Source organism: Pinus tabuliformis, chromosome 8 (assembly GCF_031772625.1).
Source record: "Pinus tabuliformis cultivar Carrire ecotype Pingquan chromosome 8, CPIR1, whole genome shotgun sequence".
Taxonomy (NCBI): Eukaryota; Viridiplantae; Streptophyta; class Pinopsida; order Pinales; family Pinaceae; genus Pinus; species Pinus tabuliformis.
In genome coordinates this window covers 11,853,489-11,880,646 of record NC_142294.1, presented here as the reverse complement: position 1 = coordinate 11,880,646, position 27,158 = coordinate 11,853,489, and positions in this window count along the sequence as shown.

Sequence of the window (27,158 nt, the reverse complement as noted above, 5' to 3'; positions counted from 1 at the left end):
TTTCATCCTTTTTGCGTGAGTCTCGATTGCCAAGGCAGCTTCACGTCGAGTCTCATCTAATTTAGCTAAGTATAACAGACGCTTCTCCTCTTCGGAAGTAGCTGGAAGTAATTCGATAGCCATTTGAAGTGATGGGATTTCGCATTCAATGGGCAACACTGCTTCCAAACCATAAACTAGTTGGAAAGGAGTGAACCCTGTTGATGTTTTTACTGAGGTTCGGTATGCCCAAAGCGCTGAAAATAACATGTTATGCCAATTCAACCGATGAATACCAATGATTCGTCGGATCATGATAACTAGAACTTTGTTGATGGATTCAACCAAACCGTTTGCTTGAGGATAATAAGGAGTAGAACTATCATGACGTAAACCAAGCTGGCTTGTAAGTTCTGTCATCATAATGTTTCAAAAATGGCGCCCATGGTCAGTGATTATCGCTTGTGGGACACCAAACCTAGTAATAATATGATTGAATACGAAAATTGCTGCTGTCTTGCCGCTTGCCTCGAATGTAGGCATCGCCTCGGCCCACTTAGTAAAATAATCAACCGCAAGGATGATATACGCATGCCCCCCGGCCGAGTGAGGGTTACATGTAATAAAATCGATACCCCATTTAGCAAAAGGACCAACGACAATTATAGGGTGGAGAGGAGCAGGTGGTGCGCGCATCTTGCGATCAAACACTTGACAGTTGTGGCATTTCCGGACCGCAATGATACAATCTTTAAACATGGACGGCCAGAAATAGCCAGCACGCAACACCTTCTGAGTTGTGGCATACCCAGACATATGACCGCCACATGCTCCAGAATGACAGTCATTCAGAACCCTTTCTGCCTCTTCATGAGTTAAGCAACGATGAAAAACCAAGTCCGCCCCACGACGATAAAGAGTATCTCCAATGATTTTAGATTGTTGGGACTGGAATCGAATTTTCCGGCGTTCCGACTTTGAAGCTTCAGGCCGAAAGGATTGGGTTTGGAGATAGACGATTATATCCCCATACCACGGATCTAAAGTGCTGATAAGAAACAGAGATTCCTCCGCAATGGGTTCCTCTGCCACAGTTTCCGTGTCAGCACGCGGGAAGTCACACATCAATTCCGCAAAAACTAAGGATTTCTTAGAATTGGACTTCTCGAACTCCAAATCGAACTCTTGCAGGATAACAATCCATTTGGAGTACTTGCCCCTAGCAATTGTTTAGTCAAAATATAGAGCATAGGGTTGCAATCCAAAATCACTGTAGTTTTACGGAGAAGAATGTAGTGACGAAAACGCTGGACAGCCTGAACAGCTGCCAGGGCCAATTTCTCCACATGCGAATATTTTAGCTCAGTGGGATTTAACGTCCTACTAAGATAATATATCACATGTTCCATTCCGAATTCGTCTTCCTGAACTAAGACCATTCCAATGGTGGAGTGGGAGGCGGCGAGATACAAAAAGTAGTCCTGGTTGTAGTTGGGAGGATGCAGCAATGGTGCATGGGTCAACGCGTGCTTAAGTGCATCAAAAGATTTCTGAGCTATCTCATCCCAAGAAAATTGAGCGTTTTGTTTCAACAACCGGGTCAAACCCATTGTAACCTCGGCGTAGTTAGGAATGAATCGACGTAAAAAGTTTGCTTTCCCCTGCAAACTTTGGAGTTGGCGCAAACTCGAAGGAGGAGGCAATTTTATGATGGCTTCGACCTTCGAGGGATCGACGCGGATACCGGCTTTTGAAACGACAAATCCTAGCAATCGTCCCACTTCTATGCAGAAGACACATTTGTGTGGGTTCAACCGAATTCGATAATGCCGACACCTCATAAAAATAGCGCGTAAGTGGACAAGGTGATCAGCTCGATGTAAAGAATGAGCAGGCAAATCATCGAGATACGGTTGCACAATGTGCTTGATGTCGTGAAATGCGTAAGACATTGCCCGTTGGAAAGTGGCTCTGGCGTTCTTAAGTCCAAAAGGTAATTTGCAGTAAGCAAATGTCCCCCAAGGACAAATGAAAGCCGTTTTTGGTTGATCGGCAGGTAGAATATTGATTTGGTTGTAACCGGAAAAACTGTCCATAAAGGAAAATATTTCGTTGCCGGCACAATCATCAATTATTTGATCGATATAGGGTGTGGGATAGTTGTCTTTTGGACAAGCACGATTTATATCCCTATAGTCGATACATATTCTTATTGTTCCTTGTTTCTTGTTAACCGGAACAATATTCGATACCCAATCCGTTAACGGGATCGGATAAATGAAACCTGCTTTCAACAGCTTCTCGACTTCTGCTTTAATTGCAGCTGCTTTCCTAGGGTGTATCTGACGCAGACGTTGCCGAATGGGTTTAGCATCCGGGTAGGTCTTGATTTCATGAACAACAATGGAGGGATCAATTCCTGGCATTTCCTCATAGGACCAGGCAAACACGTCGCGGAATTCTTGAAATAGGACCTTGTACGTTTGAATTTCGTTATCTGTACACGAGGCACCTATATGAATGTTTTCAATAACTCTGGTTTTAACTGAGATGTCAATGGCAATAGTTTGGGAGATGTTTCCCAAATTCAACTCTGAATCAGGATGTTTCATGGGATTCTGAGCGTCCTTGACATATTCAACTGTAAAAATTGATGAAAAATCATTTTCAAAGTCATCACCCTCAGGTAAAAACGAAGATCTATGATGAAGATCTTCCCATGGTAGATCGTCTACACTTAGGATTTCGCGAAGTTGTTCGTCAGATGACACGACTTCAGGAAACGCTATCCGTTCTGAGGTTGATGTGAAAAGTGATTCCTCACGGACCACATTCATTTGGTCAAATTGGGTTGAACTGGAGTCGGAAAAAGACTGCACGGCCTCATAAGCAATTTCATATGGACTCAAAGGAATTGCATTACCGAATGAGTCTATCTCAGATTCAGATGGGACAATCCAAGGATCATCGTAAATGATAGTGTCTGAAGTAATCATATGAATGGATGCGAATGAAGGGTCTGCATTGATCGAAGGAAAAGGAAAACTTCCCAGTAAACCAGAATCTTTAACTAATCCTACACCAACATCCTTGTAAGGGATAGTCGTTTTACCGACATGCTAGATACTCTCTGAAGAGGCTGGGTCGGATGAAAAATAAGCCAGCTGGTCTATCGTTACGATCTTACCATTGTGTGGAAACTTTATAACTCTGAAGACCGATGACACGACCGCTGTCATAGCGTAAGACCAACTGCGACCCAAAAGAAGGTTGTAGTCTAGAGGGGCATCAACCACCTCCACATCCAGACTAACGGTTTTTCCTTCAACCCCTATAGGCAAATCCTGTAGAATGCCAAACGGATGGAACCCACGGCCATCAAAGGCCTTAAGAATCGTCGGGGATTGGTTCAGTGAAGGAGAACCAAGCAATCTCCAACACTGAATCGACATAATACACGTAGAAGCTCCTTCATCAATTACAGTCCGATGAATAGGACTATTTTTGACTATCACTGGAATCTGGAAAGCCATCTGATGAGGGAGACGTGGTGTACTATTTTCTAGATCAAAGATTATCAGGTTCGGTTCCTGAATATCAACAGCTCCTATAGCCGACAAGAGTAATTTTCGTTGTGTTGGGCATGATTGCAGCACTTCCAAAGCCGACATTGCTGAGGGTGAAACAGCTAAATCCTCAACAATGTTATAATTCTGAGCTGCTCTCGCATGTGGATTGAAAGCAGACTTTCAAAGTATACCCTTGGCGGGTGGTTTGATTACCAAGTCTGGGTTAGGTTTCTCGATCTGTAGTGGATCGGAACCGGGAGCTGAGGTTGATGGATTAGAATGAGAAGATTCTGCTTCTTTGCCATCAACAGGATTCTTACTACCATAATCTTGCGATCGAGTCGCAATCCGTACATGAGACATCATCAATATGGGTTCTTCACTGGCATTCGAGGAAGAACCTATCATTTTACTCTCCTGCTTTGGAAATGGATCTTTCAAAACAACAGGAGTTGGGGAACCTTTAACGATTTTCACAACCTCTGCCCGATGAGGGCAATCTCTTGTGAAATGATCTTCTTCACAAATTAAACAAGGATAGCGAGGTTTGTGCTTTTCGTCGTTAGATTCTGACTTCTCTTTTTTCTCCTTTGGAGCCTTGTCTGCTTTATACTTCTTCTTGCCTTTCTTCTTACCACCGTTTTTTGATTTAGCCGTACATGACTCTACAGCGTGAATGTCGGCGGTAATTTCAGGAGAAGATTCTCCTGTCGGGGAGTCAGGTAAGGTTATTATTGGAGAAGAATTCTTTGAGGATTTCTTCTTACTTTTAGTATTCACCGTACCAATCATGCCATCAGTTGCATGAGACCCCGAAGGAGCAGTAGCGATTTGATTCGACTTAGGAAGATCTGGGATCTTCTCGTGCAACGTACCCGACTGAGTGTAAACTAAGTCAAGGTACTAGGCTTGAGCAATGACTTGCTCCTCAGTAACTACTCCGGCCTTAGCTACATCTTCAGTAATCTTCGGTAATAATGATTTTACAAACCATCCAGCTAAGATTTGGTCCGGGATAAAAACTTTCACTAAACGTCTTCGACGTCTCCATTCAAGTATATGATCGGAAATATAAGTGGAGGTCGATTGTTTTAATGAAGTTAATAGCTCCGTGTCGTTATCGTATCTGACCGGAAACTGAAAATGAGTTAGGAACGAGGTAGCTAACTGGCTAAAATTGTAAAAAGAGTCCCGTGGTAACTCAATGTACCACTTGGCCGCAAGACCAATGAGCGTACGCTGGAAAAGACGTAAGCGGATCGAATCATCCGAGATAGAATTTGAAGCACACCAGAGGTGGTAAGTCATCACGTGATTGGACGGATCCTCTCCAGACTTACCTTCGAACTTGGGTATATCACTGGGCAACTTATTTGGCATTGGCGGCCAGAACGGAAGATATTGAATTGGATCGTTCGTTAGGCGCGTCAAGTCTGGTAAATCCAAAGTTGCGATAAACGGTAATTGCAGGTTAGGATCTCTAAAACTCTGGGTCACAATACCAGTTCCAGGAGGAGGATATCCAGGATAACTAGGAACAGGAATCGCATTCGGGATATTATATCCTCCTGGAAAACCAGGATTAACCGGACCGTACTAGGGTTGCTGAGGTTGATGATAAGTGTACCCAGGATACGGTTGATACTGGTAAACCGGTTGTTGGAAAGCAGGACCGAATTGGTACTGTCCCTGGTACTGTTGATAGGTAAATTGAGGTTGACTTGTTACAACAGTACTTAAACCAGGCTGCCCTACAGGCATCTGGACCGTGGTTTGAATCGTAGATCCGGACAATGGTAAAGATGTCTGAGGAGTGGTTGCAGAGACAGTAGAAACCGGAGCTATCGATACTCCAGAAGTAAGTGCGGTAGATGTTGCGGTAGTTGCAGCAGTCGTTTGAGATGGAGTACTAGGTGCAATTGGCGGCTGAGTAACTACCGAAGTTACAGAAGTTTGAATATTTGACTGGACAGGTTGCGGTTGCTGGGGTGAACCAGAAACTACGGGTTGTCCAGTTTGAGGTAACAACTGTATACTTGGCTGCAACACTTGTTGACCTTGTGATGGATCCCACACTATCATTCCGGGGTATTGACCCGTAACAGGTTGAGGATACTGAGATCCATAACCGGATTGAGGATAGGATTGATAACTGAAAGGCACAGTTCCCATACCTTGAACATATGACTGACCTTAAGGTGGTTGATAACCTTGACTCGAGTATTGACCTTGAGGTTGATAACCTTGGGGTAAATACTGATACTGGGGTTGACCTTGACCTTGAGGTTGATACCCTTGAGGTTGATACCCTTGGGGTTGATACCCTTGGGGTAAATATTGATACTGAGGTTGACCCTGGGGTACATATTGAGGCTGGGGTTGACCTTGAGGCATGTATTGTACTATGGGTACATACTGGCCTTGAGGTTGCCCCCCAGACACAATTTGTGTACCTTGAGGTTGCCCCCCAGGCGTTAATTGAGGCTGCCCCCCAAGTGGTAATTGGCCACCTTGAGGTTGAGAAACGGGAACTGAACCTGACATCATGTAAATGTCCCCTACACCCAACGGTTTATTACCATTGTTTCCAGCTAATAACCCATGATCAATGGGTTGAGGAGATGCCCCCGCAAAGGTATTAGAAAGTGACTGATACCCGGTGGGAACAGAAGGACCGCCGTGTAAGAAAGATTCAGGAGATTGAGTGAACACGGACGACTGACTAGACATATTTACAGGAGTATAAATACCTCCAGGTGGAAAAGGAGTACGAGGTGGAGAAAAACCTACCCCTGAGTTGTCTAAATAATTGGTTAACGAAAGGTACCAAGTAGTACTTCTAGGAGGACTGTAAAAGATAGATTCACGCTCCCTTAGATCAATAGTAGGTTGATCTTCAAGGATAGACACGCCTAATTCTTCCTCTGGAGCAAGTTCTTCAATAGCTATCAAACCAGTAGGAAGATTTTCGATGATGACTCGTTCTACTCTAGGTGAATCTGGTATACTAGAAGTTGGAGTAACAGGTTCAGATATTTCAGGTTTTTCGCCTATATCACTAGTAGATGAAAAACTACCAGCAAGCTCAGAAACTGCAACAGCTTCAGGATTATAACCTGTTTCTAGACTTTGGTAATCTTGATGGACTACCAACGAAGACTCTCCTTCTTCAGGTGAACCTACTCTACTGCCACTAGGAGTTACAAGGACCTTTAAACCTTTGTAATGACTTGGGACATCTTGAGGAGGTTCACCCCGAAGTCTACGGGATTTCATCAACAATTCGGCCACAGAAACAACCTCAGGAGACTTGCCCCGAAGTCGACAGGACTGTCTCGGTAATTCCGCCACAGTTAAAAACTTTTAACTACTGCACACGCAAACAAAGTAAAATCTCAAAGCAAACCTCCTAAAATCTCTAAAGAACCAAACAAATTTGAATCACACGCCTAAAGAATCTAGGGCGTCAAACCAAGCACAAGCAGTAGCCTTCCAGACCGAAAACGCTAGTTGGAGATGAAACCCAACATCGCCGGATTCAGTACAGAAGTGGCGGGTGGAACAGTTACCCCGGCAACCTGCTTAATGAATAGACTGGCACAAGTTCCTCCACTTTAACCGTCTCGAGTGAAGTGAACCCCCCGGAAAATCCAAGTGAGTCTAGCCGACGTCTGCTCCAGGTACAGTGGGATCTTCCCTCCACCGTCACCTCAGTAGAATCCTAAAGATAATGGTCACTAAGGTTACCAACAGCAACAAATGCACCTGGGGGAACAGTCTACACTCCGACAGCACGCAAGGGCAGAGTATCAAGCTCAATCCCCTTGCCGGCTCCTTGACAACAATCCAAGGTTTACCGACAAGTGACCCCTGGCTCCTCGACAATGGTTAATCCGAGGTTTACCGTTTGTAATACGTGCGTGTTTGGCGTCGTTCCCAACGAGGGAGGATTGATCCCCTCACTGGTTCGGACACGAGCTCGTGCTTCTCCTTTAAGAGGAGCTTTCCTAGAGTACAAATTAAACAATTGGATTTATCCTATCACAAGATAAGCTACTTGTTTGGTTTTGTTGTCTTGGAGAGTTAATTACTCTCCTACTCCAAGACACTAGCCTGATCTAAATTGGTGTTTCAGAGCCCTAGTAAATAAAAGTTACTAAGTTGATTTTACTTTAAGCGTTAATTTTATGGTTTTTATTAAAGACAAAAGGTAGTGGAGATGAAACTGGTGGTGTGTAGACTCGACTCGCAACCACTACAAAGATGAACCTAAGATGATTTACACTACTTTTCTTTTTTCAATGAATCTCCTAACTAAGAGAGTTGGAAAATGCAAATTTTATAGAAAACAACTTTCTTAGTAAAGACAATCAAAGAAACAATCTCTTTATCTTTTCAAAACACACAACTCATGACCACTAATTACTCTACGAAATTTCCTTTCTCTCCCAAAAGTCTACAAATGCTACCAAAGCAAACTTTTTCCAAAAGAATTTTTGTGTTTTTTCTATATTAATAAAGCATGTAAAAACTATTTATCAAACCAAATTTAACAAATCTAATACAATCAAATCAAATTCACTCAAAAGCAAATTAAAAGGAAAATTACCTAAAAGAAAAAAATAATGAGGACAAAAGCCTACAAGGATGATTCCCGGATGTTTTACTCAGTCAAAATGCAACTAAGGATCAGTTCATGCAGAATCATAAACTAACCAAAAAACAAAATCGAAATCTTTTTGTTCTTTTTTCTCAAGAATGAAATTCAAGGTTTTAACAAACAAACTTTTCGAGATTCGCAAAGAGAAGACACAAAGGTAGGTCTCTCACAAGAGTGACTTCTAAGACAGGCCTGACTCCTAAGAGGACTGACCAAAACCAAGGAGATCCAAAGTTTGACAACCTCTAACGCCAAAGTCACTACAGGACCTGTTAAAAATCAAACCCTAAGGCAAAATCCCTATGAATTCCATCAAAACCCTCGACACTAACGGGACAAGTTCAGGTGAAGATATCTGATAGTAAACTAATGGATCTGGGCAGTAAAACCAAAGTAAAAACAAAATCTAAAGAGCAAAAAGATGAAAAATGAAATTTTCTCAAATTTGACAGGGGTACGCAGGTGATCTGTTGAGACAGGCGCGGGGAAGCCCTGTGCACAAAGACGCAGTGCGTACAAGTATGCACTGTGTCAAACTCAGAGACTGCGTACTGCTGGCAAAGCTAAGAAAAATAAAATCTAAATTGACTCTAAGCTAACCCACCCAAATACACAGCTAGACAGCCAAAAATCAGAAAACAAGCGATTTTTCTCAGACCAAAATATCAAATCAAAAATAACTCAAACACATTCATGGATTCCCCAGTATGGTCGCCATTTTGTCACGCGGAAAGAGTCGTTAGTGCGGACACAACCGACCTTCCTAGAAGCCTAAGACTTTCTAATGACAAACAAGACAAATAAGAGCAATCCTTCCCTAAATATGCTTTTACAATATGAGAAATCAAGTGTTTAGATCCTACCTGTAATCCAACGCTGTTGTAGTAGTCCAGCTTCATTGATCCGGATGAGCTCCTCCTTCCCTTCGAAACCTGCATTCACTAACAATCAAACGATTAAATAGCACCTGAATATCACATAAAATAAAACATATTTAACATATAGACCAAGGAGTATATGAAACAACTCATAAATAACAAATTGTTGAGAAGAATGGACTAATTTGTATTAAAAGGTAACAAAAGGAACCATTACAACCTGAGCCTTGGTGTTGTGCAAGCTCCTCCTAGGGTCCACAAGAGTTCTCCCTTACTCTGATCAGCTCACCCACCTCCCAATGGAAACAAGCAAAGATGGTAATCTCTCCTCACAAGCTTCTACAAGGAAGTCCTAATTCCAGCAGCATCTACCCTTAGGAATGTTCAGCTTTCAACCTCCCCTCCCTTTGGCCCAATGCCTGTATTTATAGTGCTCTAAAGGAAGTTATTCAGGTCCACCATCAATGGGATAAGCCCCTCTTTGGATGGGATAGCTCCCTTCTTGATGGGATAAGTTCCTCTTAGGTAGGGATACATGAACCATCTGGAGGCGCTTCATACACGTCAAACAAGCTTCTAGAAGACTCTAGAAATGACCACAAGTAACTTTTTTGGAGTGAAACTTGCGCCTTTTGACCTTTACAGGAGTACGCACCCATTTCTATACATACAGAGCGTACAAGTACGCAGGTATTGTGAACTTGGGTTGCGTACACACAGGTAAGGCTAAGAGAAACTGCATACCAGAGATAATTGACTTTTAATGACTTTTCTCTCTTTCTTGAAGTTTGACATGAAGAGCAGAGGCATGAGACTTGCCAAGGAGGATAGTATGACAGTGGATGGAGCCATACTAACTGCAAATAGTCATGGTGACATTTTTTAGTGTAACAAATACAATACATCATCATCATATTATTTTCATCATATAGCTGAGGCAGGCATTCCCATGCTCAGCTTTATAAATTCATTTTCATGTACATAGGATAGACAATCGTATGATGTTGCAGACTGGTGATTCTTCGCATGAAGAGTCATCTTCCCTGGCTTAGATGACTATCTATGCAGCTTCTGTCTACAATTGATGTCTTTATTTTCCTGAATATATCACAGCCCGGATGGATGAAACTAGATCCAGGGTCTTCAAAACTCATCCAATCTTCTCCCGATGTACAAGTCGATCCATGTGAAAAGATGTTCTGAAGTCGAACATGGAAAGACATCGCCTGATTACCAGCCAATGATGTAAGTTGTTAACAGACGCGAGAGGAGTCACCAATAATGATGATGACCCTCAAGGTACCACAGTACAACTCACATGGTGTGAATATATGAGTCGATATCAAACACCACGCAAAGTCTTTCGGTTTAAGGTCATTGATGTAAACCTATCGCCAGAAGTGAGAAACTTGCCATTGAGGCATGCAAGCTTCAAAGTATTGAAAGGTTTGTTTCTAAGTCAACTTCTTGGATAATGAGCTGATGTCGACAAGAAGTGACCTGTCGTAGGAGGGCCTTGATGTATCCCACATCTACGACATGAAATGGAGCAAATAATTTTCATGGAGGTGAAAACGATCTGATGATATAAGTTTCAGGAATGGCGGTCATGAAAAATGAAGCGTGGATGTAATGCACTGGATGAGATGTTTGCTGGATGGTGAATTCTCTGAATGACTTCTCTTGAACATATTGGCGACACTGATATGGACTGGTAGTGTTAACCCCATGGATGGCACGGCGGACCAATGGTGACGGTGAACGGAAAACCCAACCCAACTCAATCACGATGATGGAGGGAAAGTGTCATGTTCAAGAGCAACTTGCTACCAATAGAGTTCTTCAAGTTTTCTTCCCATTTTTCCCCAGTCATTGCTGACCAGTACCTCTTTATTTTTGACAAGCTTGAGGAGGATAACATATGCTTGGTCTATAATTTTCCCTTTGGGCAAACCTGTCGCTTTGTGTTTAGCGAGCCTAGCGTCAATGAGACTCGTTCTTGTCTGGGTGGACAAGTTTGTCACTATTGTTTTAACGAGTTTAACGACAAATATAACTCGGTCCTTTTCTTGTTTAGAGAGTCTGAAAATGGACGAAAAGGAGACTCCAACAGTCCTTTTTCGTGGCATAATCCCTTAAGTCCGAAAAAGTGTAAAATAATACGAAAGGGATGACTTTTCGATAGTTTTAACGAGCCGACAAAGACAAGCACTCGATATTTTTGTTTAATAATCCCTCAAGTCCAAAAATATTAAAATATATGAGAGGGATAGCATTCCCCTTACTTTAACGAGCTGGGAAGGCCAATAGCTCGACAATATTTTTATATTTAACAAGTCTAAAAAGAGTTTAAAAGAGGCTCGTTTTTTAGGAACGAGTGATATTTTTGGGTAGCAGCTGGTTCCAGGTAAGTTTGGAACTTCTCAAAACATGGCAGTGTGAAGAGGGTGGAAATCAAAATCACTCATTGCAGATGTTCCTCAAAAGGGTAAACAATCAAGTGGAAGCGTATGGTCGGCCGAATGAAATGGAGGTGACGGAAGGAACACAACCAAAGTTCACAAAGGGCAGATAGCAAAGCGATTATTTACCAAAAGTAGGTTTATTTTTTTAATGAGCTTGAACCTTGTGCCAACATGTGCTCAGTGCAGGTTGATTTTTTAACGAGCTTGAACCTTGCGGGAACATTGCTCTTACCAGTCTTTTGATAATGTCTCTTGGTAGATTTATTTTTTAATGAGCTTGATCACTACTATAACATGTGCTCATGACCTTTTTATGTAAGCTAGAAACGACCGAGCTATGAGGTTAAAGGGTTAAGAACCTACAAACTAAGAAAATCAAAGGTCGCTTTTCACTTGCATGCAAAGGTTTGCATGCCCCCAGGTCTTTCAGTAAAAGGAGAGTTTCTAGGTTACCAAATGGAAGTTCCTGCGGTTAGGCAGGATTGTTTCTGTCGACCGACAAAAACTCTTCCTTTGCTTTGCCCATCGAAATGGACGAAGGTGATTGTTGTGAGCCCCAATCACATAATGTACAAAGATGAATGTTGTAAGCTTCACAATCGTACAAAGGAAATAATCGCGTCATACTGATCACATAACCTATACGGGAATGTTATTCGGTCCAAGTATTATGACCTTTCAAGAAAATCTCTCTTTTCATCTAGGTTCGCCTGTCGAAGCAAACTAGCGTGCATGCCCCCTACTCTTCATCACACTCACTGAACTACTCGCGGTAATTAGGTGGATGGGATCAAGATGGAAGAGACATCGTTGATGCAAAGAGGCCATTTAGGGATGATGGTTGATTTATAGCTGTGTTTTAACGAAGAAATGAAAGCTGGTTGACAAGTTGCACCAATCTGCCTTCATGCGGAAAACACATCACTCAAAAGAATGTGGAAACAATGGCTTCCATGCTATATATATAATAACGTTCAAGGAGTATATTGTAATCTAGTGGACCTTGGACTACCATCACGTTCAAATAAACAGTTTTCTTTCTCAAATTTATTGGTAACTTTGGAAGGATCCCTAATGATCGACTGGTTCCTTTGTTGAAGCCTGACAAATTTTGTTTTTCAGGCAAAAGCAATGGTGAATGAAGCGCTTTCCAAGCAGTTGAGGAAAGGATACTCATCGAAGCCCCTTCATCTATGAATGTGCCAGACACGATCATTTTGTAAACTTGTACTATGATTTGGAATGGTACATTAGATGGAAGGCGAGGTTTTGCTAGTTGATTCCAATCAAATAAAATGACTCGACTGCTCAGAGGAGGTATCAGATAAATGTCTGGATAAGTTTCATGAACTGGGGGGGTCTCTACCTGTTGTGAAGGAATGGGCGAATTGCCCCCAAGTTCATTAGACTCTATATCGACAAAAATAATTTGAATGGTGTCGTTCTCATCCTCTTTGGAAACTATATCATCTGAAAGGTGGATTTTCTGAAGGCAAGACTGGGTTGACTGCCATCTTGACCAATTGACTTTGATCCGATATGGACTCAAAAGGTTCACTTTCAATGATAGGTGATTCGATCGACAACTGAGTTATGTCAATCGGGTTTTCAACTAGCGAAGGAATTGGTAAGAGTTTCTTGTATCAGGGTGGAAGCTGCTGTGCTGAAGCAGGACGGTTATCCAAAATGCTTTTGGCTTCGTCTAGAAAACGACAATGGTGAAGAGTATGATGACCCTCACATAACCTACATGGAACTCTAGCTTTTCCTTTCTGTCGATTGACTTTGTTTTCACTAGTTGATGGTGCGCTATCAACCTGACTATCAGGGGTTAATGACACCGAATGGTGCAACCGGGGAGACTATTCTCTCAAGATCCGCGAAATGCAAGGGAAATCTCGATGATAATGGTTCTCCTTGAAAATTGTGCATGGATTTTTTGGTTTGGAAACTTTAGTGTGCGGATTTTCGCCAGATGATGCATTGGTGTTCCCTTGTTTAGCTAGCTTCTTCTTCTTCTCCTTCCCTTTCTTTTTCTTCTCAGCTACTTGATTTTTAGTGTCACTAGTTTCACCAAGCGAAGAGGAAGAAGGTGAAGGAGAAACAAACGAAGTACAAGGCGAAGGGGTAACCTCAGTATCATCTAGTTGTTGATTATATTGTTGAGGAATTGCGGTGTTTTGAACGACAGAGGTCGAGAAAAGCCATACCGGCAGGTCGATTGTGATTTCTGGAAGGGACAATGTAGCCATATATGGAGAACCAATATCTACCCAATAGGAGAAAGGACTAGGATTCGCTCCAAGGGGGGATCCTTGATTGGTAGACTCCATTATCTCAACCTCAGATCAACGCAGGAACAAGGATGTTATTCCGTTTAAAATAAATTTTAAGACGCTTTGACGCAACTTGCTTTTTCAATTTTTAAGAGTCGATAAATAGCTAAAGGTGACTCTAGTCGCCTTCAATTTTTAATCAACCTGAAGTGACAGGTGCTCAAATGGACCTTTTCTTTTAATGAGTTGAAAAGGAACGAAAGTGATTGCTCTGGAAGTCTAGACAGAGGGTTTACCAAATCGATCGTAAAACTTCAAAATACACCTTGGTGATAAATGATAGAGAAATTACCAAGGACTTATGTACGGCAGTCAATCATCCTAAATGCTGTGTTCAGTGCATTATGATCGATAGGGAAGTAGCACGGCTTCCTAAGGATAAATGATATCAGCCTATTGTGGTCTCCCAATATATACTCGACAATACGAGGAGCACAAGTCCATACTGGCACTTGTCGTATCAAAGAGGAGGAATCACCCAACCTTCAATGAAAACGATATTTACTAGGCTTTACGATGCCAGAACACGTCTCTAGCCTAGACTTCTAGATGTGTTGCGTTAGATTCCAAAGCGTTTTTATGTTCATTGAGGTTTATTTTAGAATTGATCTTACTTAAAAGTTTGTCTTTCAAGGTTCACCGTGTGATGTAGATGTGAAATTCCTGAATGTGCAATCTAAAATGATAAACAGTCATTTATGTTCTTTTAGCAATGAAAATCCTAGCTACAAAGGAAAGAAGATAATGATTTTCTTTCAGTAGAGAGCATAGAGCACACACTAAATGCACTTTCCTAAATCAAATTTCGCAAGCAATCAAAATGTAGATGCACATGCATGTATTTATTTTCCGCTTTCTTAATGTGTGAATCACAAAAAGAAAGCTAAGTACAGATCTGAACTATTTTCTTTCAAAGCGACGTACTAACAATTTTCCTTTTCAAAACGAAAGGAAGACTAAGATGAAACTTTTCGATTTCGAATTGAAAACTGTTTTCGACACTTGAAATATTAATAATTTCAAAATAAAGAACAATGATAAAGTACAATCAACTATCTAGAAGAGGAAGACTTTACGACACTCTTCTTTTAATTTAGAATGACAATTATGACACTTGCATAAAAAACAACAGTTCGATTAGGCTACTTACGACAAAGGAAGATTGTAAATGATTGACAAATACACAAAAACACATACAATTCCTAACTGATGGAGGCTGACATAATGTGAAGGAAGATGGTTATAGCAAGAAGGTACTGATCATGAAAAGAAAAACTACTGAACAAAGCTGAAAACAAAGAGAAAAAACCAAATTTCAGAGAAGAAAAACAGTTCACTCAATCATCGCACCTGCAACACAGGGAAACAGGGATGCATCTCACCTGCAACACATGGGAGGTGTGATGCATCCAGGTTGCACAGTTACAGATAGTGCGATGGGCTAGGGAGTGAAACTGAGCTTGGTTTTTGCTCAAAACTTGCAGCTAATTTCAATGATTTAGGCTAAGTAATGATGGATAGTAAACGCAAAGCATAAGGGTAGGATCTGATGAGGTTCAGAGCTACCACAAGGGCACTTAGGATGCTTTGTAAGTCATATTTTCAGTTCATAAACCAACCTGGAGATTGACTGAAGAAGCGTTTATCTACTTCACAATTGCATAGCAAAGGCGTTTCGAAGGCTAGCTGGCTAACTTTAGGCTCCGTCTATAGTTTATAAAGCAAACAATAAATAAACAAAACAAACTATTTGCTCCCCAGCAGAGTCACCATTTTGTTTCAGGGAAAACTAGTGTCGATTCGAATTGCTAGTCCCACTAAGACGGGTAGCTATCTTAGAAACAAACAATGAAAGATTTTCAAGAGTTCCTTTAAGTGTGATAGATGGAAGAGAAGAAAAGAGGACCAACCTAGATCTTCCGCTTTGATCCTAGCTTGATTTCTCCTTCCCTTGAAAGAATTTTCCACTCCTCTCCTACTTGTCTCACTTCAAAGAGTACCTGTAGAGTCAAAGTAACAGCAAACTATCAAAGCATCTCTATCTAAAACTTCATAAACAATGTGGAATCAGAAAAACATTGAACATACAATTGCATTTATAAAAAATAAGATTCACAAATACGAAATCATATGGAGGAAAACTCAAAGAACTTTATTAATAGTAATGTAAGAGAGGATTACAACCCAGCTGTCTGATCCAGCATCATCCTCCCAGTTTGTGGAAGCCCTCTTCTAGCAGATGAGGGATCCATTTATAGATGTCTTGCAAGGGTGTGAGTCAGCTCTGGGTTTTTGATTAGTGTCCTTCCACTGATAGTTCTTGGTTCCACTTGGAGATTTCATGATCTCTTACTCATCCCTGGGCGAATTCAGAGTGGCAAGTGTCACAGGAGAAGTTTCTGGAAGATTCCATGATCATCCACCTTGCAAACTGTCTCTGTCATTTATCTATTCTCTCTCATCACACACCACAGAAGTCCATTTGAGTATGCATCGCACCTGGCCAGTTAGGCAGTCAGTATGCATGGCACCTTACCCATGGAGCAGTCTGTATGGTCTAGTTTTGGCCAGTTTTGAGTAGTTTTTCAGGTGGAACTTCTGGGAAATGATGTAATCAGTTGACCATGATCCTTTAGGGTGTGAAACAACACTTTTAGGGACTTAAGGAGCCCTTATTTTACGGACATATGAGTTTGGGGTTGCAGTGCCCAAATATGTCTATAACACATAAGAGGTCTTCACAAGGAAGAATCCATAGGTTGGGAACTTCCAGATCTTTGGTATCGTAGCATACAATCATGTTCCAGATGATAAACACACAAAACTCGATCAGACTGCAAAGAATGGATATTTCGTTGGTTAATGTCCAAGGCATACATGATCTATACTCCTGGTAGATGGAGGATTATAGTGATATGGAATGTGAATATCCAAGAGGATAAATCCTCTAGGAGATCTCACGTGTTCCTAACAGGTGATCAGAGTGGTCCAGCATAAGCTCCATGGGTTCAGCACCAGCTGCAGGGACAAAAAAGCACTAGTACAGTTACATGTACGAGCACTAGCTCAGGTGTAGGAGGTATTGTGTGTTCATAGAAAACAAAGAAGAAAGGGCAGGATGAGGAACCTGAAGCTCCAACCACCACCACCAGAAAAAGAAATAGAGAGGTGCTTTAGATGTTGAGAGATGTGCAGGAGTTCGTGGGAACTCCTAGATTGAGCACTAGAGAGCACAAACAGTGAGACAGGTACAAGGCGTTGGTGATAGAGGTCATTGACAGGGAGCTTTCCATTTATGATGAGGTTGCATAGCATTAGGTGTGCAAATTTTCCATGGAGGAGGAGTAAAACTCCCATCATTATTAACAATGTATGGGAGGTCATACCTAGACCAGTTGATAGGGAAGTGGTCAACTCCAGGTAGATTTATAAGATCGAGTATGTTGCAGTTAGCAGCACAGAAAATTATAAGGCAAGGCTCAGGGCCAAAGGGTATGTGCATAAGGAAGACATTGATTATCAGGAAACCTTCACTCTAGTGGTCAGGTAGTGATCTCATTTGCAGCATAGATAAGATGGCATATTCACCATATGGACATCAATACTACATTCTTAAACTGGTTGATATAGGAGGAGGTTTCTATTGAACAACCAAAGGGTTTTGAGACACATGTGCGTAGGCAGAAGAGAGCACTATACAGGCTCAAACAAGCTCCTAGATCACGGTATGGTCAGGTAGATAGCTACTTGCAGTAGATGGGATTCGTGAAGATTGAGGCAGATTCCAACTGATGAGTCCTAGTATTTCACCAAGGATGTTACAAATCCCAAGGCTTCTCAACTTAAATTATCAACCCAAGGTTTGTACAAACTTAGAGGTGAAAATTCTATATGCACATCAGGTTAGGTTCTACGCATGTCACCCTCAGTCATTAGATCAAATCAAGGTATTCAGAGACCACTCCTTCAACTAACTACAAAGATAATTTATTATGGAATCATATCATGATTGCAAGGAGATGAACATGATTCTAACTATAGAAATGAAATACCATTCATTAAATGGAAATGCTAATTGAACTTTCATGAAAGGAAAAGGCTAGTCTAGTTGCAGAAGTAAAACATGCTACTCCCTTTTCACACTTAATCAAATAAATAGACTACTTCCATGAATCATTTATCTTTTTGTAACTTTCTTAAAAATGATGAATTCAATCTTCAACACAACTATGAAAAAATGTTAAGTCTAATTCTACTTGTAGTCTTATGTTTGCAGTGAGGAAAGGATGGGGTTGGTGTGGCATCATATTCTTTATTAATCATGAAATCAAACCTTGGGGGCCATTATTCAACTTCAAAATGCAAGGTTCAAAGTCTGTAGAGAATCTAGTTGAAGTAATCAATGCTACAGGACTGCTACAGGAAGTGCTACAAGAGGCCATGTTTTGCTACAAGAGGGGGTACGAGAGATTTCTGAGGAAAAGAATGGTACCTTGAAGGTGAAGGAAGGTGGATGAATGTGAACGAAGGGTGTGGGAGTCCTTTAGACAAGCTTAGTACCCCTCAGAGGCCTATCTCGCACCAAATTTTAGGCCCACTATGTCCTTCATTTTCCCTAGAAGAGTGATCTCAGTGGCAGAGTTAGGAAGTAATGTGAAGTGTCCAGGAGAGAGATGGAATGATCTTGGTGGAAGTGGAAGAGTTTTCCCACCCCTGAAAGTCAAAAAAAATCCCTACAAACTAATCAAGCACATGCATCAAATGATTAATTTTATAGCAAAAATAATTTAACATGGAAAGGATGAGTTGAATTTTATTAAAATCTAATCTACCCTACAACACAACTCTAATTGCGAAATAAATGCTACTAACTTCTAAGTGTAGAAACCAAGCATGCAGAAGGATTACAATCCAACATTTAACAATTTCCAAGAAATCATAAACACACGTTTTTGGGTTGTTGTTGTTGTTGTAGATCTTCTAACCACTCTTCCCACAAGAGAGGTGATAGGAGAACTTGCAACTACAAGTTTTGTGATGTAATTCCTACTTAAACAATAAAATAGTTGCAATGACTTGACAAGAACAAGGAAAGAATACAAGAGAGGGACTAAAGCCTTTGGGTTGGGTCCAAACCCAAGGGTTTCTGCCCTCCAAAAGTAACTCTGATGCAAGCCAACATTGAACTTCTCATTGACAGAAAATAAGAATCACATACATCATATGAAAGATGAAAATGACCGTATCAAGCATGAGGATCTCAGTATCTACTCCTATCTTCCACAAAAATTTGAATCTTAATGAGCCTTTAGGCATGTATATTTATACAAAAATTAGCTTAGGGCAGTTCCCTTGAAAAGAGGAGTAATTCCCTCCAAAATCTATAGATTGGTGGATCTGGTTCCCTTGGATATCCTCATGCACTTGATTTCCTTGGCTTCTAGTGAATTCAATCTGTTGGTGAGGAATATTTGATATTAAGTCGAGTTAGAGATTTAATTTAGTGGACAAGCCCCCTATATTCTCTCTGGATGTCTCCACAAAGCCTCTACATATTAAATATTTCCAAAAATTCGTATTTTTCCTGCATATTAATCACATTAGGCCATTCAATACGAAAAGCACCCTTTAGTCTTCTTATTAAGCATATTATGGCTAAAAATGTGAATTAATGTGAGAAAATGAGAGTTTTAAAGGCTAGAGGATAACACAATGGACCTCAATATATACATTTTGATGGGACCCATCATCACCCTTGCTGAAGGTGTTTCTCACCCTTTGAGAAACTCAGTCACTGATGTGAAGTTCATTCATGGCACTAGTGGCCTCTCTGACATCCCAAGGCATCTTGGATGGTGTACCTTCTTGTGGATAGAAACGTGCATTTTATTCTATGTATGTCCATTCATTTTGTTCTTTTGCCTAGTTTCTTCTCTTCTGTAGGCCCGACAGTAAAGGAGGACTCAGTTTGAATATTTTCCACTTGATATTCAACCTTTGCATGATTATTTTGTATATTGGGGTTCTCTTCAAGGAATTCCTTAATCTTTCAAAATATTATACACTCTGATTGCAAACTGTGAGGCAAGGCATGCAATCTTCTTTGGAAATCTTGTGAACTTTACGTCCCCAACTGATCCAAGTGGATTTTGGTGGCCATCCACATGTTCCACTTGGATCACAAACATCCTAAATGTGTCCTCAAAAAGGAGGATAGTTTGTTCTTGGGTTACCATATACTGAGGTGCCAATTCAGGATTAGTGGAAATGAGTTTATGGTTACTGATGTAATTTTTCTCTGATGTATAAGGGTTCGCTTTCTTCTTTTGTCATCAACCTCTTTACTTATTCAGATCTTATTTCCTCATGGGTCAACCAAAAGGCTAATTCCATTATTTGCATGTCCCCCAATATTTAGTTGGGGTCCCAAAAGTCCATGTCTATGAGGATCATATTGTGCATGTCAAACTCAGCCAGTTTGGCTCTGTCCTCAATACTTTCCCTTTTGCAAAATTCAATGAACTTTTTGTATTCTTGGAAAGGTAAAGAGCTATACTATGCTAATTTCTTTATCTGGAATTGCATCCACTGCTCCTTGAGGAATATAGCATAGGATTTGGATGGTTTCCTGCATTGTATGGCTTCCATGGATAAACTTTCCATAATGGCAAGTTGTACCTCTTTTTCTTGCAGATGCTCTCTTAGCCTTCTTTTTTCTGTAGTTTCTCCCTCGTGATTGACTCCCTTAGCCTTAAGTTATTCAATTCTTGACTCATTTCATTCACTTTCTCCTTCATGAGGCAAACATCTTCCACCTTCTTCTATGTTTCAATTTTGATCCACCTATGAGTCCTACCTCTTTCATTTTCCAACTCAAAGAAGAGTGGTATAGAAAATTTCTCAGTTATAATCCTACCTCCTTTAACAAATTTGTAATAAGATTCAAGGTTAGGTTGTGGATCAGGCTCCTAAAGTTCTTGGAGACCTTATTATTTTCCTTTTGATGTGGTTGCCTCTTCCTATAGAATCTCCCATTTCTCTTGTAGTAGCCCTTGTTTCTCTTCTAGTAGTCCCTATTTCTCTTGTAGCTCCTTTGTTTTCTCCTTTCATTCCTCTGTTCTTTCTTGTAACAAGGTAGCTTGTGCTTTGAGCCTCTTACATGTGATTTCTCTAGTGGTGGTCCTCCCTATGGGTGGTGTTGGATACCTATACCAATAGGATTCATATTTCATGATTGGCAAGAGAAAGTCCAAATATGCTCTGCTTTGATATCACAAAGATCCCATATTTCCTAGAGAACAAGAGGTGTGTAAAATGTTTCAATGTTGATGACCTTATTTCAATTTTGATGGATGATCCAACAGTTTAATCTGGGTCATGCCATGTTTTCAATTTTCTGCTATAGACTAGAGAAAGAAGTCTGTCCAAAACTGCTTAATCTTGGCAGACAACTAGTTCAGGTAGAGAAGAAAAGGCTCCCAACAGCTTAATCTGGGACCTTGGAAGAGATAAGGGTAGAAGTAGATAGAAAAGGCAATAGAAAAAGCAAAAGAAAAAGCCGAAGAAAAGAAAAGGCAAGTAAGGGTTTGCAAGTCCAAATGCACCCTCCAAGAAGAAAAAATGCTAGGCAGGTAGTTGGGTAAGTAGTTGGGGTTGCAGAAAGGTTATCCCTACCATTGCAGAGATGGTAACTGTGGGTATCAAAGCAAAGTCAATTAATTGATTAAGGTGTTCTTCTTCATCGATTTGCAGCAGGAAGCATGACTAATTTCCCTCATTCCCCTCCAATTTCATTTCTAACATTCCCCATCAGCTAAGATTCATGGAAAAAGACTAAGCTTTCATGGTGGTTCATAATCTTCAAAAGCCACATTTCTTGTCTAAAAATCTTTTCATTTTGATCTACTCTCAAAACCAAGTTTGTTTCACATAAACTTAATGGTTTCCCCTCCACTTACCCTCTCATCCATGCTAACACTAACCCTATTATATAAATCCCTTATAACACCTTTTTCCCTATTATTACTAACACCACGGTGTATAAACCCCAAAATCTTATAAATATTCCCCCTTTTGGTATTATAGCCAATAAAGTCTCGAGTCAGGGATCAAATGACACCTGGTCATATTGATGAACCTATGCCAACTACCTCTTCCCCTTCATGAGCTAATTCCTTCATTTTGACCCCTTTTTGCACATAAAAACCCCTAAAAAGCCTAATTTCTACCCTCACCCGCCTCAAATGGCCAAAAACCATAAAAAAATCGACATTTTCTCTTTATGCTAAGTCTAAAAGGGCGGAGCTATTTCCAAATAAGACGTGAAAACCCACTTTTACATAGTCTCCGCCAGCGCGCAAATTCCCAGAAAAAACATTATTTTAATTCCCCCTTTCCCCGTACTTGGTTGTCATCTCAGCTGTCCCGACGACCGTCCGATCAAATACCTCCCATCCAACGGCCCTGATCGCGTCGGAGTCCTTCCGACGTCCGAGAAATAAGCGTTCTATCTCCCTGTCACATCAATCATCCGATCACCGTCCGATTTGGCTCCTCCAGATCTGACGGCCACCATAGCGTCGGAGCTCATCCGATGCCCGAAGGTTACCTCCCGACGTCCGTATTTTGGGTACGTCACTCCGCTGCCACGCGCCCTCTCCACAGCGCGTCGGAGGTACAACTGCAGCAAACCACCACCGTACCGTAAGCGGTGCGATACGAAACCGCTGCCGGTTTCCGGTTTTCCCATTCCGCTTACATTACGTCCTCGCCGCATCAGCTCCCCGTCGCCTTACGTCACCGCCACCTATGCCGCCACGTCAATTTTCTCCCCAGTCATTGGCCGATCTGTCCCGCCACCTCATCACCCCCGTGGGCCAGTCAGGGCTCGCCACGTCACCCGATGACGTCAGCATGACGTCATCCGACCTTGACCCCACCAATGACGTCATGCTGACGTCATCGCAAAAAGGCGCCAAATTGCTAAAAGTCTATATTATGGCCAAAAATCACGTTTTTTACGTTCTTTTCATTCATTTTTCGTTCTTGCTGCTGCATGCGTTCACGTCCGAGCTTGCTGTCAACCTGCTAAATCGACCAGGAGACCTCCAGCGTATGAGTCCAACCTGCATATACGACCTTTGCTCACTGTTTTACCAGGTCACCTCACTGCCAAGCACACAAATTGGAGCAGCAGCGTCTTCCTCAACTGCCCAACATCAAGCTACAAGAACTGGTGAAAACATTTCAGAAAAGGGCAAAGGCAAAGAGATGGAGCAGGAACAGCAACAAAAACAACAGCAGCAAGCAGAAGGGCTGCAACAAGGGCAGCAAGAAGAACCAGAACAGCAAGAGCAACAACATCAAGAAGAACAAAGGCAGGAGCAGTCTGCCCAGCAAAAGGAAACAGTGGAGACCCCTCAGACCACTGAAAGAACGGTGCCTACAAGACAAGACACTACCTTTGATGCTTCAGTCCTCCAAACCCCTCAAAAGGAGGATACATTTGTCTTTAGAAAAAGGGACAGAGAAACTCCCCTGACATCCTCTATAGACCAGGGAGAGAAAAGGCAGAGACTAAATGATTTTCCAGAGGAGGATATAGCAATAAGAGAGGCATTGGGCATGGGCCCACCCAGCAGAGAAGCATCAGCAAGTTCCTTCCAGCAGGAACAGGACAGGACCATGGGAGGGGAGGTCAGCTCCTCCAGCCAGCAGAAGGAGGGACAAGTAAGCATCAAGCAGCAATTTATAGACATTAAGAGGAGGAGTGATCCTATCAAAGTACAACTGTACAATCACCTGCTAAACATGGCTCCTTCCAATCAGCAGAGACTTATGTCTGCTTTTGATGTAAGTGAAGGAAAAATGATAATGAGTCACTTTATGCCTACGGCACTCCAGCCACAATCCACTGCTGACTATCTTAGGACTAACCTAGAGGTCCTCGCCAAGGACATACACCCTATGGACAAAATTGAGCTGCATAAGCAAACTGGCGAAATGGTGTATGCTTCATTGGCCGACAAGACTTTGGATAATTACAAATTAACAAGCAGTCTGAATGCCACAGCTTCCCAGCTAGAACTGGAGAGGGCCTCTTCTCAGGCCAAAGACAACAGGATAAGAGCCCTGGAGGAAATCATTGTAGAAATTGGGCACAATCCTAATGACATCAAAGGGATACAAGAGATCCTGAAACTTAGAGATGCTGACATGGCTGCACTAAGAAAGAAGATCAAAATTCCAGCCACTATCCATCCACAGACTGATGAGGTAGCAAAGCAAAGGTATGAGCAGGATTCTACTGCCCTGCTAGTTTCCATTTACAAAGAGCTGGTGAAGGCACAAGAAAAATTGGGGCAATATGAAGCTACACAAGCACCTCTACAAGCATCATTAAAACAAGCACAAGAAGGGCAGACATCTCAGCCCTCTCCTCAAGTCATCAATCTTGAGGAGACTGTTCCTACTACTGTGCCTCCACCTCAGCAGGCTGAACAAACAGCCACATCTACTTCAGCAGCACCCATTAGCACAGATCAGAGCCTAGATATGCAGAAGCTAAAGAATGAAATACAAATTTTGGAAGCCCAGATGACAGAGCTGAATGAAACTAAGGAAAAGCTGGCTAAGGTAAATGAAAGGCATGATAAGACAAAAAGAGAAGTGGGAGAAAAGGCCAAGGAAATTAAAGCTCTTAAAGACAGGATCAAGGAGCTTGAGAATGAGCTCAAGCTAGATAAAATCATATCTGAGATCAGAGCAATGATATGGTCCAATATTGGTAAATCCATCAACAACCAATGGCCATATATCGAGACAATCCATGAGCAACTAGAGCTCATCCCAAAGGCACAGAAGGAAATCCGAACATCAAGGGCCTTATTAGGAAATATGCCTGAAGTTGCTACAAGAATGATCAATGTGCTTAACCACAAAACAAGTTCTCAGTTAGCCACCATTGGAATCACAAATAGAACTGAGACCATTCAAATGATCAAGAGGGTTCTTACTCTTAGAAATCTAGTGCAGACATTGGACAGGAGAACCCAGGATATGCAGACAGAGGTAAATAGGTTCATGGAGAAATTTCAGGTGTTGCAGAGTAGAGGACTCCCTAGCTTACTGAACAGCGGAGGGAAATTATTCACCCATGAACAGTATGCTAAAAGAGTGAATGTTTTTGCCACAGCACAGGTCAATGAGAAGGCCAGCACTTCAGAAGACACAGGGCCTATTACAGGACAGATTTTCTATAGTAAGATAGAAAATCTACTTTTTATAATGAATGAAATTAATCACTTGTTTGATGTAGTCCCAAATTTTTTCAAATATACAGAAGCTGAAGAGACAATGGAGGCCATCCTCAGGCATCAGCTCCCTACACAGGAATGGTGGACAGATGCAATTCAGAGAATTTTGTAAACAGTAAGTCATTCACCAGCTTCTGTTTTTTCTACAAACTATGATGAAAAGAACAGTCAACAAAGTCAGCAGGCATCATAAAATCAAAGCTGAGCCAACTCAGCGGATGTAGCGGCCAACAAAGCAGAAAAAGGGAACCACAGCTGGCAAACCCGAGAACGCACTGCGCAGCCAAAAGTAAATGCGTATCTCCAGAATTAATACAGAGTGATGCAACCGACTCAGTGACTCTTAAAAGTCAAAACAATGCTCTGACAGACATAAAGGGCATTTACGCTGCATTTAACATTGTAATAACTCCTTGCCTACTTTCTGAACATTACTGAAGATATTTTTCTCTCTCAGATGACTCAATGCCTGAGATATTTTGTATACACCTTTCTATAAAATCCCCTTCGCATGAGATAGCAAGGGTTGTTGTTGATTTCTCCTGAAGAAGTTCTTATGCTGTAATCCTTTTCAGAAGTTAATAGAGCAAAGCAATGGAATTTCTTGGATTTCTGAGGTGTTGGATGCGTTCTGGTGGCTGTTGATAACTACTGGATCCCTGTGTATTTCATCATACAATAAGTCTCTGTATCTCTCTCTGTTAATTAGCTGTTTTGTTAAAATCCGTATATGTTATCTGTTTCAATACTAAGCAACAAGGAAAAAGAATAGCTTTCAGGATTTATTCACTGAGTAACCTGAGTTCAATCTGCGTTGTTTATCAATGTTTTCTTCAGCTGTGATCTAGTTAAGTGTAATTCTTAAATGCTGCACTTTCCGGAATACATCTATCACAGTGGCCTTTGTCACAGGAATTCAAAGTTTTGCTCCTGTGCAGTGTGCTCACTTTCACCCACCAGCTCAATAGGAAATTCTTAATTGCTTTCTGTTGAATCAACGTACATCACCATTTGATCTAGTTTGTCTGTTTAAAATACTCAATAGGCCCTGCAGTTAGAACAACACCTAACCAGCGTATCAGATCACTTCATAACTCCAGACTCCATTGCCCAATGGTATTATACTGTCTAAACACTGCCTCATAAGACCTGAAAGAAATCCTTCAACCAAACACAAAACAAAACCTGAGCATAATAGCTAGCCTAAAAACACCATCATAACAGAGACAAATCATAAAGAGAGAGCCCTCTCTGGTTGCAGTTAGGTTAGGAACTGTAACCCAAAGATTGGTTAGTGGTTACCCCGGCCGTATTCCTTTGGGAGTCATAGGGAACAACCTGGGTGTTAACATAATTGGCGACTCCGCTGGGGACTTCTTAGGATTTTTCAAATTACTATCTGTTTTCCAAAGTTACCATCAAACCTGAAACCAGCCAAGAGGCCTTAGAACTGTTTCTGCATCACATTAACAGCTTTAGGGAGGAGCTTGTTTGGGAAATCTTCGTCTTAGCTTTGAGAATATATAGCCATTCCAAAATCTTCATCCAGTCCTTGCAGATATAAAAACTTCCTACAAAATCCCAAAAACAGGTTGGAAGCTGGCTCCTAAGAAAAATCCTCGGCATACTAGGGCAAATCCTGACCCTAAACCACCCATCATTGTTGATAATCCAAATACCATCCAAAGAAACATCCGGAGACAGCAAAAGCAGGAGGAGCCTGCTGATGCAAATATAAGTTCGGATCATCCCAGCCTCATTCCCACTCCTTGCAAAGTTCTTTTCCGGTCCACCCCTGGTTCCCCTAGTTCACCATCAACATCGCAAAGTCCTCATCTCACATCTTCATCCACTGCACATACTCCTTTGACCAGTCTCCCACTAGCTACTCATCCCATTAACCCTGTTATACCACTGATCCCTGCTGTCCCATTTGTTCCTATTAACCCTCTAAAC